The sequence below is a fragment of the Agelaius tricolor genome, unplaced genomic scaffold (genome assembly GCF_023055355.1).
Source record: "Agelaius tricolor isolate 1412-34295 unplaced genomic scaffold, bAgeTri1.0.p SCAF_3, whole genome shotgun sequence".
NCBI lineage: Eukaryota > Metazoa > Chordata > Aves > Passeriformes > Icteridae > Agelaius > Agelaius tricolor.
In genome coordinates this window covers 42,051,938-42,073,907 of record NW_027269263.1, presented here as the reverse complement: position 1 = coordinate 42,073,907, position 21,970 = coordinate 42,051,938, and the positions used below count along the sequence as shown (strand labels likewise).

The 21,970-nt window shown below is 38.0% G+C and overlaps 1 protein-coding gene across 22 annotated transcripts in view; it reads left to right on the top strand.

Moving 5' to 3' along the window:
• NRCAM (neuronal cell adhesion molecule) overlaps positions 1 to 21,970 on the top strand; it is a 145,403-nt gene that overhangs the window by 34,670 nt on the left and 88,763 nt on the right. For 19 of the 22 annotated variants that reach the window (XM_071423618.1, XM_071423622.1, XM_071423619.1 and 16 more), the window contains exon 2: positions 10,351 to 10,446. The gene's annotated coding sequence lies outside the window, so the exon portion shown is untranslated. The remainder of the gene's footprint in view (positions 1 to 10,350; positions 10,447 to 21,970) is intronic. The other 3 variants (XM_071423602.1, XM_071423601.1, XM_071423600.1) reach the window with 1 other exon arrangement.

Sequence of the window (21,970 nt, the reverse complement as noted above, 5' to 3'; positions counted from 1 at the left end):
CTGTTGCTATATAGTTTTACTGTCTTTAAAGGAAATACAAATAGTTCTTTTTTTTTTTTTTTTGTAGAGGTGAAAAAGCTATCATGCTTGTGTGGCTCCTGCTTAATATTCCTGCAGTGGCTACTATAAAAATGAAATATTTATTCTATTCATGCAAGCCAAATTCAGCAGTTAGTTGCTACACTAAAGCATTTGACAACTTACAGAATATTAATGATACAGAGTCTTTGTGAAGATGTGAAAGGCACATCTAGAGACAATACTTTGAAATCACAAGTATAATTGCAAAAAAAAAAATCAAATGTCCTATTTCCATAAGTAATGCCAGATTATTCAAATGTATTTAAAATCAAAGGTGGTTCTAACTGGACTGCAGCAAGGAATGGTTTCAAGCCTTTGAGTATTTTTTTTTTTTTTATATCCAGGTCAATAGTTAAAATTCATTCTAGATCAGTAGTCATGAAAATTAATTTGCCTACCAGCAGATTGACAAAAAAATCTTTTTAAAATTGAGACCTTGAAGTCTTAATTGTATAGTATAAAAGGGCTCTGCTGCAGTGAAAAACATGCCATGTTTAAGAAGTTAAACCTGAAAGCAGTTTAATGTTTGTTTTTGGTATAATGTTCATGTTTTAGTCTCAGAAATAGAAACCAGGTTTAAAGTGAAAGTTTGTGGAAGATGAAGCCCAGAAATGAAGTCATGTTCAACTTTTCCCTTTTGAAAATTGTCAGATTTATCAAAATGGGGGGTTCCACTCCGCAGCAGCAGTTCCCAGTGTGGGTGTGCATGTTCCCACAGGTATCCTGTGGAGCTGCTCAGTTTTTAGCACTCCCTTCCCTTCCCCTGCCCTCCCCACTTTGTGTTGCTCCAGTTGTGCACGGCAGTGGTGCCTCCAGGGCTCTCCTCTGGGGCCAGCAGTGGGCACTGGGAAGAGCTGGGACACAGCAGAACTGGCACAGAATCAGGAGGTCAGGTTTTTTTTTTTTTTTTTTTTTATTAAGACTGCTTTACTGCTGAGTGCTGTTTTTTTTTGAATGAAGATCTTGTATTTGGAACTTACTGGAAGAATTGTTATGGATTTGTGCCTTTTCCAAAAAACAGGCTTGACTGGAAGAGAGACTGGAGAGAAAATCTACTTTTTTGCGAAGTAGATGCAAGCCCCTATGGTTTGTCTCTGAGGAAAATCCCTATTCATCGTGTTTTAGGATCTTTGGATAGCAAGGACAAAGGGGGTAGAAAAGAGTCTTTTTTTTTTTCCCCTCAGATATGATCTGTGAGGGGAAGAGATTTTCTTCCCTGTCTCTGAACAAGCTGTGCCACTGAAGGCAAGTGCTAAAAACTGGGTGAGCCACAGCCAGTGCTGCTCAGTGCAAAGGAGAAAGCACTGCCACACGTCAAATTCCTCTCACTCTTATTTAAAAGCAAATTACAGCTGTCTGTGCCAGTGCTTTGGGGGGCCCAGTTCTTTTGTATGCTTGGCATGCTGTGTGTGTGTACAGTCCCTAAGGAGTTTCAGGTGGCTAAACTTAATTTCAAGGTATCAGTCAAGTTATTGACACAATTCAAGCAGACAGCTTCTAAATTTTATCAAAATGATGCAGAGAATAAAAGGTAGATAGCTAGAGAGCATTCAAGGAAAGTTCAAGGTGCTGATAATTTGGATGTTTCTATGTGTGATTATAGATGAGGGTGGACAGAGGAACGTCAGCAGCTGAATGTGGCCTCCATTCTAGCCAAATTCTCTTTGGGTAGTGAGTGCAGGCTTAGGTACATATAGCACATGCAGAAGTTCAAACAACATGTGCCTTACCAAGAAAAAGAAAAATCTTGGACCCCTGCATCATCCCAAAAATATTTCTACATCCAAAGACTCAATTTCATTAATTTTTTTCCTTTCCTTGAGAACAGACAGACTCTTGATTCTGTCCTATTGGGATTTTTTGTTTGCCTGTTAGAATGGTACTATTTGAATGGTGCTTTTTCTTTTGTGTTCCTGTTTGGTTGGTTTGGGTTTTTTTTACAGAATCAAGATTGTAACCTCACTTCATAGCTGTCATCCTCTTCCATTTCTTTCATGGGCTTGATTCTGTTTATTTTTTTTTTTAATGTGTAGTTGATGCAAATTCATTTTGGCTATGCACTTGATGTCTTTAGTTTCAGTAACTTCCAGTTAGCTACAGGCACTGCAGCACCAGCAGATCTCTTTTGTTCCTGAAGCTGCAATTGCTTTTCTAGCTGCTGATAAATCTCCTCATCCTGAGGTTGGGAAGTGCACATTTGTCTACACTTACACTGTGTTTCTTTATATTTACATGGCTTTAGGCATCCAGTAGTCAAGGGCACTCATTGTGCCCAAAGAGGAAAGGCAAAGCATTTGTTCCACTATGAAAAGGGATGGAGAACAGTACTAGAGAAAATCTTAGTATAATTAAAGTTAATGCTGTGAATCTTATTATGGTGCTTCCTCATTAAAAAGTAACATGAAAATATAGAGAAAGCCTATGTACAATACTTAACTGGATATGCTGATAAAATAATTAAGTGAATAAACCTTGAGTTATTTGAAGAGGACTCTTCTCAGTGCTGGAATCACTTCAGGGAAATCTCACACTCCTTGGCAACTTCTCTGTGTGATAAACAGCTTATGTGCCTTATGTATGTGAACAAAGGCTCTCCCTGTAAAGAATTAAGAGAAATGGGACCTGCATGAGTCTGCATCCCCAGAGTGTGTGAGAAGGGATTTTCTGTAGCTGGCAGATAGTCTGCTTTGGCTGGTACCATGAACTTCAGGAAAATGCAGAAAGGAGACAAAAGTCTAAAAATTGTGATCAGGACATATAGGCTACAATTATTTTGGAACAAAGAATAATTACTCAGGTCTAGTTAAAAATTACTTTACCTGCTTTCCCTACCATGTGTTGGTGACTGGTAAGAAGTAATTGGCCATGTTCTTGTATAGAGCCTCCTGATGTTTGTAGGAAAAAAAAAAGCAAAAGGAATAAATGATTGCTGAAAGAGTAATAGCAATGTCCATATAGCAATGTCCATGAAATTTCAGTGGTAACAGCTTAAAACCAGTACAAGTGGTTATGATGAAGTTTTAAATAAATAAATTCTGTTATCCTTAGAGGATCCTACTCTTCACAATTTTTGCTTTGTAATATCCTAGACTTACTAGATACTCTTTAAAATTCACCTCCCAACCCAAGTACTTGGGTTGAATTTTTGGGATAAGGATATGCAGGTGGCAGTGAATCATCACCTTGGATATCTTGTTATCCCTGTGAAACTGTCCTTTTGAATGTCATCTCCATTTTAAAGTATTTTAAGACTCCACAATCATAAAGGTGTCTTTCATAAAGAAACTCAAAATTTTTGCACACAAAATTATAATTGCTGAAGGCTTTACTGGTAAAGTAAAGGAAATTGAAGCTGGAAAATTAACAAAAAAAAAATCAAGTTTGTGTATGCAGAGCATGGCAAAGAGAAAATGAATCTATGAAAACATGTACCAGGAACAAAGCAAGACTATGCATTTAAGTCTTATGTAGGAAATGGAAACATTTTGCCTCTTGATTTTCAAACAAACAATAATAGTAGTAATAGTAGTATGATCCAGGATGCCTAATCCTGGTCCTGGTGTAATCATCAAATTGAAATACCATCTTACCATTTGTCATGTGGACATAAATGGTGTACATTTCAATACTGAAGTCTGTACTCTAAAAATTATGCTATTGACATGACTTCAGTTGTAATTGTTAGGCATGCAGAAGCTTTAAAAACATTCAGTGTGCAAAGTAACAGGTAAAAGAAGCAGCCCATTTTATTATCATACTATGATTGTGAGCCTTTGGTCTTCTTCATTGCCCTAACCTAACTGCAGGAGCAGCTTTTATTTTGGGTCTTCCTTTGCCCCATTCCTGGGTAATTGAGAGCTATGCTGCATTTTAGAGTTACAGATCCCATATGTGTTTGCCCAGTCCAAAGCCTATCCCTGGGGTTAAGCTGCACCATGAGGTTAGCTCTTCAGGAGGTCTCAGGTGAGTATTGCCCTAACTAAATTTTGATGGGAATATGACTTGGACCTCAGCATAAGTGATTTGTTTCTTTTCCTGAGTATTATCATATATCTGGAAAGAGTTGAGGACATTTGGAAAGGAAAGCCAAAAATCTGTTTGAAATGTCTTAGATGTATCGACAGTTCCTAGATATTTCTCAGAACCTTTTTTTTATATTTTCTAACGAGCAGATCTCCAAGTAAGGAATTGTGTGCTGTATGTGCATATCACAGGTTTTTTTCTGCTTAAACAGTTCAAAAAATGGTTTTGTTAATAAGTAAATTGTGCACTAAGTCATTCCTAGTGGTTATATTAGTTTATAGCTTCCTTAGGCTAAAATGGTACTAAAATTTAAAAGGGTAATATTATGATTACCAAAAAAAAAAGTGCCTATCTCAGTGAACATTTCTGGAGGCAGACATGATTATTTCTGTTGAAGAATAAAAGTTATTTTGACTGAAAATCTTTTCCTAATAGAAATGTATTGGAAAGTAAGGGAACTGGCAAAGGCTTCTTTTTAAGTCTCCACCACAAAGAGCCTGTTTTATTATGATAGCTGCTGTCTTAGCATTCAAGTGACAGATTTTGCTATGGGTTTTGAGCTGTCCATTAAATATAACACCTCCATTTTTTGAATGTTGTGAGTAGCCCACAGAGTAGCTACTGTCTGAAAAGTGGGAGTCACAGTGGGAAGCTGGAGGGGACTGGGCCTCTGGAACATTTAGTGTTTAATGGATCTACAGCTGTAGTGAAGCAGTGTGCAGAAATAATTCTGATTAGGCTTGGTCAATCAGATGACAAAATAAGCCCTGCCCCTCCATCATTCAGTTCTAAAATTCAGAGGCCGATTCCTGCTTAAACACAAAAACTCTGGTCAACCAGTTATATATGAGCTGATTTCTTGCTATAATATGCTGTCAAAGGCAGAGGGGAGCAAATAGTTAAAGCTACTGCCTTACCCAAATTGTTTACTTCTGGGACTTCATTTTGGAAGGAATGACTGAAACCATGAAAATAACTATTTTGAGAATTGAGCTTTTCCAAGAATTAAATGTTACTAAGCAAAAATAGATGAATACTGTGCCATGCTTGTGGCATGGTAAGTAGCTTCTTATTTACAGTTTAATGTCTGCTGTTGTTGTTTGAATGTACAGCTGTAAATGTGCAGTTAAAGATTAGTAACTGAATGGCAGAGGCTTTGCCTAATCGACACCATACTATTTGATGATAAATTTCCATGTAAAAAAATTAATGACCTGTAATGGTAATTAAACTCTATTTTTTTATCCTTCTCAGTGAAGTGTTTGCAGCTCTAGAATTAAGACACGTATGTGAAGTGAGAGCTCAAATTAGCATACTCAGGTTCTATTTTGTCAAGTTTAAGAGTTCAGGTGGATGCAGTCATTACTGAACCTCACTGGCAATCTGCTTTGAAGTATATTCTTAAGTCCAGCTCATGCTTTTGTGAGGAAAAACATTGTTCTAAGAAGCCTTAAAAATGGAATTGATTTCAAAAGGACCAGATGAATTTATTGTACTGAACTGGTTTTGTTGCTAATAGAGACTGACAGAATTCATCCTGCTAGCTATAAAAAGGTGCAAAACCCTTAAAGTTAGACATGTTTTTACTGGACTTAAAACCCAAACAAACAAAAAATCCAAACAAACAACCCCCTCAAACAAACAAAAAGAAAAATACAAACAAAACCAAACCAAAATAAGAAAATCAATCAAACAAGCAAAAAACCACCAAACCAACCAAAAAAAAAAAAAAAAACCACCAAAAAAACACAAAGGGAAAAACCTGGATTTGTAACAGAACAAACCAGAAAGAAACTGTTTAAAAACTTTCTTTAAGAGTTGAAAAAAATGTTAGTTTTCTGTACCAGTGTTACTTCAAGGTAGTTCTTTGGAAAGGAGGGGTGGTCCAGAGGCTCATGTGGTGTATGAGATGAGTGTCTTTAGGAATTTGACTCTTTTGCAAGCACATTTGACTCTTTAAAATATTTTCCTTTATTTCTCAGTACATTTTTACATTCTTACACTGGAATTTCACCACTGAGTACAGATTGTAGTTTTTGCAGTGATCTGTCTCTTAGACACCCTGTTGGAGATGGGGGGTTGTCCCAGTAGCAAGTCGTCAAGGAGAATAAATGTAAGGGAGAAATTAAACTATATCTCTGAGTAAATAGGCAGGTCTCAGGTAACTGAATGTTCCTTCTGTTTTTTATAATTTTTAGTTTCTCTTAAAAAACCAAACAAATGGAAAAATGCCCTAATAGTGTGAGTGTAATTTTATTAAAAGGTTCATGCGGCTAAGCAGATTTAGCTCTGCTTTTCTGTAAATACAGGGAAATGTTTAACCCCTATTGTATGGCCACAAAGGCTGTGCTGATCACACAGAAGCTCGGGAGGGCCGAGGACAAAGCGACGGGCGGCTGGAAAGGGCCCCTCTTGTGTGTGCCCCTGTCCACAGGCCAGCAGCAGAAGGGCTTAGCACCAGAGTTTTGTCAAGCTTGCAACATGGAGGGGAGCATGGTACAGATTCTTACCACTTACTAAAAGGAGGAAAAGAAAAAGTAACCCACCAAAAAAAAGGAAGAGGACCATGACAGCTGTATAGCTACATGCACAAGGTAATGGCCGAGTTTCTTTCTCTACCCTGGTACTTCCCGCTCACCCAAATAGTTGAGATTGACGTACCTTAGTGTTAGTTAATTTGATTTATTGGAATGAAGTGTCATGAAAAAATTCAGGTTATGACTTTGAACAGGAGAACAAACCTATGCTATGTAACTTACTGAAACAGTCAACTTTGATTTATAGTCTAGGAATTGACAGAATGAGGTTAGCATTTGTATCCATGAAGGAAGGGCATGGCTTTGCAACATATTAAAAATCAGATGAAATCTGTGTTCTGCGTTGATTAGTATATTATGAGTAAAATTTGGGCTTTTTCCTTACGGCTGCTAATATAATCTAGGCTGGACTACCCACTCTACGAAGTGTCTTCGTGAGGGTGTGTGTATCAGAAATGAAAAAAAAGCTAAAAGCTACTTTTGTTGTATTTCCAGTGTATTTTTTTTCCATTATTACTTTGGCAGAATCATCTGGGGTTGGGCACACCCAGAAGTAAGATAGATATGACAGCAAGATGGATCACCGCCCTCATCAACCAACCCGGGTGGTTTCTCCTTTTCTGAGAACTCCTCATTAATCCTTACCTCTGAAAGAAGAAATTACACAAGGCTGAACAATGGAGCTCTGCAATACTGGATTGCATAGAGCTGTGCTTAAACACATCAAATATCACAAAGCAAATATTTTATATTAAAGAACTTTGCACAGTATTGTAAAGTAAACAGAAATTGAATTAAATATATGTGTATATAGATACATGATTAATTTTATGAGAAAGCTGCATATTGTCTCACTATTGCTTTTTAAGGTTGCATTAAAAATATTAAAGTGTCTTGATATTTTAAAGAGTATTTTTGAATACATTTTACGTAAAACCATTTAGCCAGTCAGATTATGAAAAAAAAAAAAGAATTTTTTTATTTTGGATTTTTCACATTTGAACTTTTTGCATATTTACCTATTGGTATCTGTGTATTATTTCTTTTTCTAAATTTAGCTTCCCTGCAGTCTATCAACACTTTTGCAAGAAAAGCAACAATACTAAGTTATAGTTATTTCATGAATATCTGAGCAAATAAGTATGTAGTAAGTATAATGTGAGGTGCAGAAAATTTAAAAGTGTGCTTTACATTTCCACAATATGCTAGTTACCAAGCTAATAGTAAGACTCCCAAATACATCTCATAAATTTTAAAACATATTTCATCTAATCTATGGACTTGTTTTAGAACCATCATTTTTACCCTCCTTCTTGATTTTTATTTCCTACTCATTTTTTCCCCTTCTTTTAGTGAATCTTAGAAGTCTTGGAAAGATTACCCATAATGTCAACAGAGCTGTGGTTTTCTGCTGTATATGAGGTCTTATGCAAGTCATCCCTGGGTTTCAGAACATGCCTAACTTTTAAACAATGCCTTTGAGGCTACAAATGTTGTTAAATGGCAAAAACAAGAGGACAGGGACAAATACCTGTCATTGAGTTAGGCTGGTTGGTAAGGGCTGGGCTACATCTGCATTTTAATGCTTTAGAAAATGAGTCTCTTAAAAAAGAAGGCTGGCCATAATCAGAGTGTGGTCTGGGTGCTGTGGTGTTCCTGCAGCCCTGATAAGCAGCTGGTGTCTTTTAGTTCAGAGTATCTGGGATGGTGGGAGCTGTGTTCCAGCCCACCGAAGTCGTGATGTTACAGGCTAACACTTGTAAATCCTGGGGTTTGCTCCAGTGAGCCCCATGGAGGCAGGCAGAGGCTGCAAATGAGGATGCAGTGCCTGGCAGGAGAGAATTGCAGGGCTGTCTGCCAAGAGTGGAGAATCAAAACTTAAGGCAGCCTTACCCATGCTGTTGCTTGGAAGGATTCTCCAGGCTGGAACACTCCCTAAAGCATGCTCAGTTTTTGTCTTGGAGACAGTTTGTTGGGGGATGGAGCCAGCCAGGAAGCAGCTTGAATGGCAGGGTGGATGTAGCTGGTACCTTGGTGTCACGGGAGCTGTGTGATCACTGTCAGGCTGTGCTGTGGTCAGTTTGGAGCTGCACACAAGTTCTCTGTTGGCTTTGGCTCATCCAGGTCCTGCTGGTTTGCAGGCAGCTTTTCCAGCTGAGCATAGAGGCAGGGGGTTGGAAGTGATTTGAGTGCCTGAATAAAGATTAGGGCAATGAAGTGAATCTCCTAAGAGAATGTCACCCCAGTGAAATAAATTATGTATGTATGCCAAAACTCCTGATTTTACAAAGATAATGTATTGTTTCCAATGTTTTATTATGTAAGAGCAACAAGTTGTTTTGGAAGAGCATGATAAAAAGCAATTTATGAGAAGCATTGCTTGTTACTGAAAGAAATAGCTACAAGGGAGTTCTAGTCAACATTTAAGGTTTGACCAACTTGCAGGCCAATCTAACAATAAAAAGGCTTTTAGAAGTATATGGAAAGAAATTGTATGACTGAATTATGAATTTGATGAGAAATGAAACTGATATTCCTGTATCACCATTGTAAGCTGAGATGTTGCAGTCTCCTGGTTTACTTTACAAAACAGCACCAATCTGCAGTTAAGACTAAACAAGGAACTTTAATTACTTTCCTGAAAATAAAATGTATATGCTTTTATGTACAGGACACAAAATAACAGGTGCTGCAGTGATGCTAATTTGTTGCTGTTTGCTACAGTTCATCACCAGTTCACTGAAATAAGGACAGCATATTGTGGCAAGCTAAAAGATGATAAGGGGACTCCTCAGAAAGTTTTGAAGCTCACTTTCAAAATTCCTGGTCCTTCTTGAACCTTGCTTACTTGAAAGTTTGACTCATGTGTACTACTATGGAAAGATAGGCAACTTGTTTTCAACAAAACATTAAATGTGTTTAAGATAGGTTAAAGAAACAAAAAGTGAGAGATAAGAGGACCTGACTGCAGAATTCTTGTCAATAAATGAAGAAGGTAGCAGCTGAATTCAAAACAAGCCTCTGCTGCTGTCTTCTTTTTCTTTGATTTGTGCTTTTAAACTGGGGGAGGAGGGGAGCAGGGGATGTGAGTCCCATCCATCCACTGGAATTTAGGATGTTCTCCTAGAAAGCAGGAGTTCAGACAAATTACGAATTTCCTTTCCCAGCCCTCTCTTTCTGGGCAAGTGCTGTTTGTGACCAAACATTTCCATTTTGCATCCACCTCTTCCAGTGCATGTCTTTAGAATTCTGGGCACCCATAGCACAAAGAGCACTGAAGTGTTTACTCCTGAGGTACCCAGTGGGCCTTACTGGGTGTGTGGGTTACTGAACACTGGAAAGAAGTAGTTAAGCTTCCTAATTGTCTTGCTCAAGCTTTGTGAAGCACTGACTGGTTTTCACCCATGGTGCAGAGAACCTGGATAAACCATGGTTGCTCTAGTTTGATCTAAGTGGCTGTTTTGGAGAGCTAAATACAAAACACAACTTTGAAACCTAGGGAGCTGCTTTTGTTTCTACTGCTTCTTGTTTTTTTTTTTTTGGCCCAACATATATTAATTAGCTATTATTAAAATACAATTTCACTTGACTTAACTGAATTTAGTATTGCAGCTTTATAAAGATATATATGAAGTATTTGTTGTAATTTAAGAGTGACTGTAATTATTTACCTCTATAAATATTTCATGTTGTCTGTTATTTTTTTCAGGCAAGGCAGTAAAATAAAGAGCTGTCATACAGGAGATAAGAAAAGAAGGAAAAGTAAAGAGAGAGACCAACTTTCTCAGAAGTTATTTGTACAAAGGTAAGATAATTTTTCCCTCTAAATTTTATTTTCCCATGCTAAGTGGGGAAAAAGCCCTAAACTACTGGCATTGATTTTCTATCTCTTAGGTTTCCAAGATAGTCATGTAACATGTTATGTATTTACCTACATTTTCATGTTTGTTTGAGTTAACAGTCTGTGATTTATGTTAGGTTGTTTTATGTTTGGTTTTTTTTTTTTTTTTTAATTTCAGGTTTTAACTGAAGGGCATATCAAAGTATGTTAAATAGAAAAGCAGCTAAAAATATTTCATGGTTTCATATAATTGCAGGTAGTCTCAGTCATCTTTAATGTTCCTTACTGGAGAGAATAGGTGTCAGGGCAAGTCAACTAGTGAAAGACTGAGTCAGGAAAAATGGACTTAGAATGAACATGAAATATTGTACCAAAAAATTGTAAGATTTTTCTTCTAGCATAGACCACAAATTTAGAGATGAAAACATTCTGAAATCTTTGCTCAAATGGTTTGGGTTGTAACACCTTTTTCCCAGCCCCCTTTGAACTCTTCCCTGCTCTCTCAGCATTAGATGATAGATATCTTTACTTGAAGTGAGTAGTAGCTGCTGAATATTCATCTGTGGTTTAGTATCTGATTTTCTTTAAACTAAAAATCTGATTTGGGGATCTTGAATGTCATACGGTATGTAGTTCAGTAGAGCAGAACTTTTATTTCTTTTACACTATGTAGCTGTGGATGGTTGTAAAGGATTTTATCCCTCATTTATGCAGTCAGGCAGACAGAGCACCTGAAAGCATCAGTAATATATTTAAAACAGAGAAGGTAGGAGATGGTCACTGAAGCATTTTGACTTCTGAATTACTTGCTGGCAGTGTTTCTGAAAGTAACATCTAAAGCATCTCTCTCTGCAATGAAGATACTTTGCTTGTTTGTTTTTTACCTCTTCTGAAATGGTTCTTGTTGTAGTCACTCAGGAGTTAAATGCATTATTGGATAAAGAGAACTGTTACTGTAAGGTTTTTAAACTAGACTGCTCTGGAAAAAAAAAAGACCATTGAAGACTCTGAAAGGCTTTTTGGACGATAAACAAGTTTAGGAAGCTCTGAAGTTCTTTGGCTTTGCTACTGGCTGCTCTCTCTCACCAGGATCCTGGCACCCTATCACTGTGCCTTCATTGCCTCCATTGCTCCAGTTCTCCTGTCAGGGAATGCCACCATACAATACATCCCCTGGGGCTAATTGGGTGAGTGACAACCAGCCAGCTCCAAAGTGACAAGTGTTTGAATGCCTAATTGGGTCAGTGCACAGGTGCCTGCTCTTCATGAATGAGATGTTCTAGCTTTCCTCTGTGACATTCTCTTGGTTCCTCTCATTTTTCCTGCAGTTGTGAAACAAAAGTGTCAATACTTTGATGTGAGAGAAAAGGCTTTATCAAAGGAGAAGGATGATTTCCCATTGCCCTGCTTTGGTTAAAGTAGCTTTACTGCTTGAGTACTAGCTGGAGGAGACACACAGAAATTCATTACAGTGATGGAAGTTTGCTGATACAAATGGACATTTCAGTAGAAAATAAGGTGGATAATTTGACTGGTAATGACAAATACATTTCCTTAATCTCTATGTTAGATGGTTCTCATACTGTTTAGACCTATGGGCTTGGGCATCAGAAAAAGTATGGGAGAGAAAAAGAACTTATTTTGTTGTATTTGCACAATGAGGCTTTTCCTTAGTCAAATAAACAACTTGCCTTCATATAATGAAGTCAGACACAGACAACTGTTTTCTCTTATTGAAGGCTTGGTGTGTGCATAGAACACAACCAACATTAAGCCCACAGTCTATAATGCTTAGATGTATTTGCCTTCCTTTTGTCTCTTCCACAAAGAACCATAGGATACCTGGTTAGAAAGGGTGTCTGGAGGTTTTCTTGTCCAACACCAACACTTGTCCACCTGATCAAGTAAAGGAGCTTGCTGCTTGGACAGCTGTTGAACAGCCATAGAGTAGAAAAGGGCTTTATTTTGTTTAGGTGGAATTTCATCTGTTTTAGTTTGTGGCTATTGCCTTTTACCCTGTTGCTGGGCACCACTGAGAAGTGTTGTTCACCTGTGTCCTCCTGAGGTATTTATACATGTTGATAAGATCCCTTGCAGTCTTCTCCAGGCTGGAGTCTCAGTGCTTTCAGGCTCACCATGTCAGATGCTCCAATCCCTTAATCATCTTGGCAGTCCTACCCTGGACTGCATTCTGGGATGTTTGTTTGCTTTTACTGGGCAGCCCATGAGTGGACACAGCCCTTCAGGCACGTCTCAGCAGTGCTGAGTGGAGCAGAATGATCTTGATCCTGACATGCTGACAATATATTTTCCTAATGTAGCACAAGATGCTTTTGGCCTTCCCTGCTGCAAGGGTACCCTGCTGGCTTATCTTGGAGCCCATGAGGACCCCCAGGTGTTTTTTCTGCAGAGCCTTTTTCCAGCTGATCATCCCTCTTCCTGTTCTGTTTCTTGGGGTTACTTCTCCCTAGGTGCAGGACTTTGTATTTCCCTTTGTTGGACATCATAAAATTCCTGCTGGTTTATGGCTGAGCTTTTCAAGGTCCCTCTGAGAGCAACCAGCTGGTCTGTGAGCTGCTCTTCCCAGTTGGTGTCATCAGGAACCTTGCTGAGAGCACACTGTATCCCATCATCCAGGGCATTAATGAGCTAGATAAATGGAACTGGCCCTAGTACTGATCCCTGGAGTACACCAGCAGACTTTTCTCTAGCTAGACTTCATGCTGATCACAACCCTTTGAGCCCAGCAGTTCAGCCAGATTTCAGTCTATCTCACTGTCCATTTCTGTAGTCTGTACTTTATCAGTTTGTCCATGGGGAATTTATGGGACACCATGTCAAAAGCCTTGCAAAAGTCAATATAAACAACATCTGCTGCTCTCCTGTCACTCAGAGCCTGCCATTAGCTGGTTTGTTCTGCCCAGAGTGTCTCAGTCCCAGCAGGTGCTGCTGGCAGGGTGGCTCCAGGAAATCAGTGTTTCCCCAGTTCAAGGTTTGTTTAAAACAATATTCTCACTTTTGCTTTGGCTGACTTGAATGTGTATTTCTAAAGTAATGCTTTTTCATTGGTGTATATTTAAAAGTGTGAAGAGAGCTATTTAAATATTGTCAAGTTTGAAAATACTCTTTAGTGGTGTGAAGCTAGGTAGCTACTGTCAACACTGTTTACACAGAAACTGTTTATGTTCCTCACTGTCCTTACTAATAAAAATACCTGCTGACAGAAGTGGAAAATAAAGAGAAGAAAAGGCTTGACGTGGCATCTCACAACTGTTTAAGATAGACTGAAGAAAGGGTGCTTTTAATTGGTAGGAGTCAGAGGAATTGTTTATAATATTAGAAGTACAATTTTTCAAGTTTACATTATTCCTCATAAAATTTTATTGTGAAAAATGCCCTCATGCTAACAAGGCTGGCATATTATCTAGTTAAATTTAAGAAACTTGATAGGAGAAATTGTCTGGAAAAGAGAAGCATATTTCAATAATCTGTAGTTTCCTAACATCAGCAAAGAAAGGATGAAGAGAGCTTCATATTCTAGAATCAAAATGTAAGCATTTTACAGAAATTATCCCTAGAAGTCAGGGATGCTTTCAACAGATTGGAAAATGGAAGGGTCTAGAAAGAGAACTATTCTATTTTGATTTTTGGAATTTATACATGTTAAAAAATACCTCACAAGGCTTTCATTTATTGTTAATAAACTGATATGTTTCATAAATGTGTTTACAGCTAAAAAGAGTTTAAACAGAAGAAGCTGTAAATCATGTAGGGATCACAGCCACTCTAGTTCTACTGCAGCCTGGTCAAATGTAGTAAGTGTATGGTGTCTAGGATAATTTTGGTGTTCATATAGAACATTAGGTTTTGCCCAGCTTTTTTTCTCACTTCATATAGATTAAATTAAGTGGACCTCTTTAAGCACTTGTTCTTTATTTAGATGTCTTGCTATGTGTTTTTTCAATATACTAAAAAAGGACAGTGTTTAAGCTGTGAGTTTCCTGAGTTTCTCAGCTACTGGTGCATGCTCAAGAACTTTGGGTGATGACTTCTGTGGGATAAAAGTGATACTCCTACATCACTGCAAATTTGAGTCTGTTCCTGTGGTAACTGTGCATGCAACCACTGATGCCATAAAAAAACATTTTATAACTTTTTTTTTTAGCATAATGTTAAAAAAGTAGGGGGGGTAAAGAAAATAAAAGAAACATTAAACCAAGTTTTATTCGTTTGAAACTTTCTGGATCACTAACAGCAGCAATTAAAAGCATTTTAAATGTTATGAAGTCTGTTACATGCTTCTAAATATACAATCAAGCATTTTCTGAGTGTGTCACTAGTAAGGAAGAGAACCAAAAGCAAGTTGCAAGTTTCCCAAGTTGACAGTACTCTCTGTAGCTGATTCTGCTTTAATTATAGGACAACTCCTAGATTGCATCTAGTTCTTGCTTAGTTAATACTTCAATAGCTTGGTTGTATCTTTGTTTTATAAAGAAGCATGGAGGGGGGAATAGAGGAGAGGTATTGAAAAAGTAAAATTTCTAAATCTGCCACAATTTAGACACAGATACTGTATGACACAAAAGATGAGCTTACAAAATCATTTAGGAAAAGACCACTGGAAGGGATTACAGCAAAACATAAAGGACAAAGGGTAACAGTTCAACATAGAGAGGGATAAATTGTTTCTTAAATCACTGTTGAGTTTAAATCGCTATTTTTTATTACTGTCTATGATAAAGGAAAAAAGACACAGTTTTTTGTTTTTATCGTAAATTTATAGAAGAGTTAGAAAACATAATCAGCATACATAGTATTATGAGATAATCTGGACATATTTATGCATCAGAAAAATGTAATGGATGTAATGAAGGCAGAAAATGTTGTGCATTTTAATATCTGGAAGGCTTCAGCATTTGCTGAAGGCTGATGTTGTGCAGAGTCTAAATGACCCTATAATTATCTGAATATTCTTCTAGTGTTTTGCAGCAGGACTGTATTATGTCTAAAGGTATGTGAATATTTAAGTGACTGATACGATGTAGATCTTCATTTTAATTTTGTACTATTTCTATCCAGGAATTAATATTCTAAAAGCGTTAAGACAGCAAAGTCATTTGTGTGTTATTGATTTAGCTGCATGTTCATCTCTGCAGCAAGATGTTCATGTTATCAGGGTTACAGATTGGTAGTACATGGAGAGCTATCTGGAATGTGTGGATTTATTTCTAAAAATGTAATATGCTAGCAAATCTAAATCTGTGCTTTAGATAGAATGAGTAAGGCAAGTATTGTGTTGCAACTAATTTCTCCCTTCTCCTAATTTCCCAATACATTTTTATGTCAGTTAGTTCTCCTGTATCACAACCATATAGTAGCACCAGGGAAAGGCACAGAATAGATAGAAAGTAATTTTCTTCTGAAAATAATAGTAATTGCTCCACTCAATGGGCTTTAATCATGATTTTGCTGCAGTCTTCAAATTCTGAACTATGTTTTGTTGATCAATCTCTAGGAAAAAATACCAGTCCCTTCCCTGGGATCAGAATTGCTTATGATTTCAGAGCCTCAGTTTCTTTTGAGTGAACTGAAACAACCTTCTGAAACTTGCAGAATCGTTCAGAGTAGCCAGGTAGAAGCTGCATTTATTCTTTATGGCCCTCACTGCTCCCAGCAGAACACTGTGTGTACGTCACCCAGAATTAATTCCTCAGTTACCCCTATTGTCTTCAGAAGAGGATGAGGCTGGGGCTGACCTCAGGACAGTTTTCCATGAGGCTCTTTGCCTCTTCAGTAGAGGAATTTGGCCTATTTGCAATTCAGAAGCTCAGCAGGGACAGAGGAGAAGCACCTCTAGTATCCCTGGCTTGTTTTTGTGAACAGAGGGAGCACTGTTGGTGCGCTCCAAATATGCATCTTATGTTCTTCTGCAAGCAGGTCAGACCAAGCTTATAATAGCAATTTAGCTTCACTACAATTCTTAAGGGTTATTTTTAATGAAAACTTAAATAATGCCATTAAAGTTAACCCTTCATGATGATGTATTCCAGCACCATTAACTGGCCTGAGTATCTTGTGTGTAAAAGTCTTGATTTTTCTGAATTGAAAAATTAAAGAATATTTAGTAAAATATTAATAATTAAATGTGTCATGAGTGATTAACAGCCTGTAGTCTAGCATAAACTTTTTTTTTTTGTAGAGGACTTGTTTCCAAACAACAAACCCTAATATTATATAATTCATATATAATTCTTTTAATGCTAGGCATTGTTGCATCTCAGTGGTACCTCAGTTTACGTTTTCCTGACAGATAACACAGTTTCGAGAACTGCATAAGCTATATAATTTCCAGTGTTGTGAAATTAAGTTTAAGTCAGCACTTTTAGGATTTTTGCTGAAGTTATTTGGCATTTTCTTTTAAAATAACTGATTCTGGTTTAACCTCCATATTTTCTGTCTTGTGAAAGAGTATTTTTGTTTCACTATTGCCAATTATTTATTTTGAGAAGGGTTGAATGTGAGACTCTACAATTGTTTCAGTTACTAAAAAAATTTTTTTTCTAACTCCATGTTCTTCTTCACTGTATTTCTTATGTTGTGTCATCATTTGAACTTTGCTGACTTGAAATGTGTGGTACGCAGTCAATTTGGAGGATCTGCCAAGAATGAAAGAACTGTATAAGGGGGCTGAATAACTGCAGAAGTTTAAATTTCTAAGACAAATATTCAAACAGGAAACACTGTAGTTGTATTGCCAATGTAGTTAGACACTAATTATCTGAATATCCCAGTTCTCAAAAGTATTGTTCCAGTGGAATGTCAGATTCCACTGAGAATGGTGAGAGCTTCTGCCTCCTGTATATGGCTGTATTTAGCTCAGTAAATTTCATCCAGTCAAATATTGATTTTTATGACTAAAGGGCAACTCTGCCCTCCCTGCTGACTGTGGAAAGATGAATTTCAGGCTGTTTCCCAGGAGTCTCTCAGGGCTGATCTACGCCTTGGAAATTTGTTGGCAATTTACTGGGCAATTAAATTCCCAGGAAGTACTTCAAAGAAAAATGGATCTTTGGCTTGCAGGAGTGGATGTTTTCCAGACAAAGAAAAGAGAAAAATGTTGCAAGAAGACTTAAACCCTCTAGGTATATATTAGATAACCTACTGCTAACTGTCAGGTCTTTCTGCTAGCTCAGGTGAGTTGAGACAGATTTCTCCAGCAGCTCTCAGGCCACACAGGTTTGGAAGGCATTGAATCCTTCACATCTAGAACAGCAGACTGCAGAAGGATGATCTGCTTCCACCCATTAATGTTGTTCAAGTAGTTGTAAAAGTTATGAAGTAGAACCCTATGTTGAATGATGGTGTGGAATAAAGCAACCATTCATCCAAACAGTATTAGTTGCCTTGGACTGCTTGCAGAGCCCTGAAGAAACTGACAGCTTCAGTTCATGCAAATTAAATGGATTAAGTTTCCTACCATTTATTTTATTTATTTATTTTTTTCCACATTACTTTTCCATATCTCATTGATTCAGGTAGTAGAGTGTTTGGTGTTGAGAGAGTAGACAGTAGTTTGTGGTCTTTGGGCCTCCGGGATCCTTTCCAGAACAATGAGGTGGTTCAGGAATGTGGAAAATTGATATATTCATGAATTGTATTAGTTGATATAAAACACTGGAAAGACACAAGATATTAATGCAGCCTGCAGATATTAAAGTGGTTATGGGATTTAATGGGAACCATAAAATAGTTATTTCTCTACATTAACATTTGAAGCTTGCTTCTTTCCTTACAGAGTTCCCACAAAACACTACCTGGTGTAAAATACTATTGGGATTCTCAACATTTTCACATGAATGCTGCTATCAGCTTTTAACTTAGTTTATAAGTAAGCTTTTAATCTGAAGATTTTGTAAAACCAATTTGCTCACTACAGAAGTATCCTTTCTTTGGGCAGTTGAAAATTAACACAAGTCTAGAAAAGCTGATGGAGCATTTTTTGACTCCTTTTTGGAATCAATGCAGGAAAGTGATGAATAGCTTATGCCTAAACTATAAGGAAATTGGATCCATGCCTGTTCTTTTTAAAACCAAAGTAGTTCTTCCAAGGTGTTTGATGCTTATTTGCTGGTATCAAAGAAGTAAATTATGATGAGGATTTTGAGTTGATGCTTCATACTGCTATTCCAAAAATTGTGCAGAAAACCTGTATGAAGTTGCAGGAAGATTTGTCATTGATGCAAGGTATTTTTCATTGGTGTAACCTTTTCCCTTAGAGGTCCAAGAAAAATTCTTAGTTTTATTCTTCTCACAAGCACCTTGTAACACAGTCTGCCCTTTAGCAAGTGGGACAGAGCACTCATAAGGACCAGGAACAGCTTCCACAAAACAGAAACTGATGTATCAGAGGTTCCTGTTAGAGGGCAGCCCTACACAAGATGATACCTGGAGTTTGACACACAGTGTACTCCTTATTACTAATACTTCTTTGCTATACTTCATACAAGCAGTTAGGTTTTTCTTGAGTGCAGAGTCCCAGCTTATGGAGTAATGGAAACTCCCAAGAGTCTCATGTTTAGGGCCTTTTGCTAGCTTAAACATGAAATGCTAAAGGCCTACTATACAGGTTTCCTCCTACTCTGTTGTTATATGAGCACTGGAACAGGCTCCCTATGGAGGTGGTCACAGCACCAGCCTGTCAGAGCTCAAGAAGCATTTAAAAAACACTTCCAAGCACCTTGTGGGATTCTTGGGGCTGTCCTGTGCAAGGCCAGGAGTTGGACTTGATGATCCTAATGGGTGCCTTTCAACTCAGCATATTCTATGATTTTTGGTGTGATTCTACCACACTAATGTGCCAAGTGTTGCTGCATCCTTTTTCCATATTCAAAGTCATTATATGTTCTCATCACTGCACAAAAGGTTTGCAGTTCTCTTTTCTGGTTCTATGCTGATATAATAGTATTTTAAACTCAGGAGAAAGAATTTAAAAACTTCCATTAATTTCTGTTGTCTAGGTAGATATTTCCTCACTAAGTAACTGTTAGAATACTGTGCAAAAATGTCTTTTGTGTTCAGTATAATAGGGGACATAGATGCCCAAACCAACAATGTGAATTACTCTTCCTATGGTGTTCAGGGCTTGAAAACATGTGTCTGGTTTTTCTGGGTTTGGTCCAAAGTGTTCAAGTAGGATCTTGTCTTGTGTATACAGTATTTAATCTTCTCAGCTTGTTCATTGTCAAGTTATTACATATCCCTGAGTTCCATAGGGTCCAGCATTGAATGACCTAACCAGTCAAGAACAAGGTTTTCTTCCCTGGAAAAGTAAAAATAAACAAATGCATGAACACTGAGTTGCAGATTGTAGCAGCAAATGTTCCTGCACCTGTGATTGTTCTTGCAGCTGCAGTAGCACATCTTCTCTTGGCAAGGTTCAGCTCTTCTCCCGCACCTGTTGTTCAGTGGAGGGCTCCCCTGTTGGTCTTGCCTTCAGGAGAGCTTCAAGAAGAGGTATTGTACAAGAAGTGAGCCTGTGAGAGAAAGGTTACAAAGAGCACAGGCTTAGGGCCCAAAGAGGCTGCAGGGCAATATGTTGTGTGTGCACTGCACCTTGACAGGCGTCAGCAGTTATCTCTGTTATGTGTGCAGTTACCATCCTTGTCTGCTTGGTACAATGACTGCCTGTGACATGCTCTGTCTGACAGTGGCTTCTGTGAGATATGGTTGGCACAGCACCTTTGATCTCAGGCACTCTGTTGCACCCTGCTTTCTTCTCACAGACCTCAGGAAAGCTAATTATTTGACCTGTACTCCACTCCTAAATTTAAACCACATTGGTTCAGCACACCTTCCATTTTATCTCCAGGAGGAACCCATTTTGTACCAGGTTATGTAGCTCCTTTGTTACTTGTACTCATCTGGGAGATAACCTTATTTGTTTTGGACACATTCATGTCTAATTGAACTTAGCAGCAGAATTCCTATTGACATTACTAAGTTAGAATACTATTCATTACCTTTGGGTGTCTGTGGTGAGGTTGCATTCCTGGTGATATAGGAAAACTGATAGAATTAGGCTCAGAATATTTGATTTACTTCTCTAGTTGATTTCTTGGAGCTCTTTTCATCTGTACTAGTCTACACAAGTAGGTAGATCCATACAAAGATGACAATGCTTTTTTCAGCGTAATTAATTTGAAAGGAGAGTGGCCATGATGGGATATGGAAAGCTTTCTGTGACACATTGTGCTCTGATTTGGCTTGGAGAGAGTTCATTTTTTTCACAGAGGTGGTATGGGGCTGTCTTTTGGATTTCTGCTGAATGCAGTGATGGTAATATAGAGATGTTTTTGTTACTGTTGAGCAAGGCTTACACAGACCCAAGGCCTTTTCTGCTTCTTGTTCTGCCAGGAAATTGGATCTTGCTAGGAGGTTGGGAGGAGACACAGCCAGGACAGGTGACCCCAGCTGACCAAAGGGAGATTCCATATGACACCATGCTCAGTATGTGCAGAGGAGGGAAGGAGGAGGAACAGGGGGAATATTTGGAATGATGGTGTTTGTTTTCCCCAGTAACCATTACACATAATGGGGCCCTGCCCTCCTGGGGATGGCTGAACATTGCAGAGCAGTGAATTAATTCCTTTTTTTGTGCTTTGCATGGGTTTTACTTTTCCTATTGAGCTCTCTTATCATGTGTACATCTCAGGATAGAAAACTGAATGTTCTGGCCATAAACTCGTTAGACAGAGGCAGGAAGAAGGACCTCAGCTTTCCACAGGACTGAGGTAAAATCTCACTGACCCTATAATGTAGCTGTGTGGGCACTATCATCAGAGGGGAAAAGTGCTTACAGTATCACTTGGCATTCACTTGGGATCAGTATTAGAATAGTACAAAGTAGTAGGTGATTTCAGACTTCTAATTAAACACCAGGGATTGCATTCCCTCTGTTGCAAAAGGAGAAGTCTAATATTTGTGATATGAAAATTCTCTAGTTATGTTTTTTTCTGCAACCCTTGTAAGTCTTTTGTGAAACAGAAAAAACTGCTACATTGCAAAAGAATCTGTGGAGCATCTACATTTTCAGGCTTTTATTAAATGGTTAATCTATATGGGATTTGTGGAATCCAAAGCAGAAACATTGTTAAATAATGCATGCTGGGGAAAACATAATCTCATGTATCCCACAGAGGCTTTTGGTTTTGTTTTGGGATTCATGAACTCTCGTGGGCCTTCTAAAATTTAGCAGATCTGAGTACTGTAACAGCTCAATAATGTAATCTGTCTGGCATCAGGAACCCTCTTTTGCAGAAGCTAAGTGTCTTTTGATATGTGATGTGGTCTGATAATGTTTTAAAGCTCTCTGGCTTCACCAGAGAGTAAATGACTGAGAATCAGCAGTTTGTAAAGCCTTTTAATACTGCTGAAAGAATAGATAATGACAGTGTACAGTTCTAGAACAAAACAATAAAGACTGGGATAT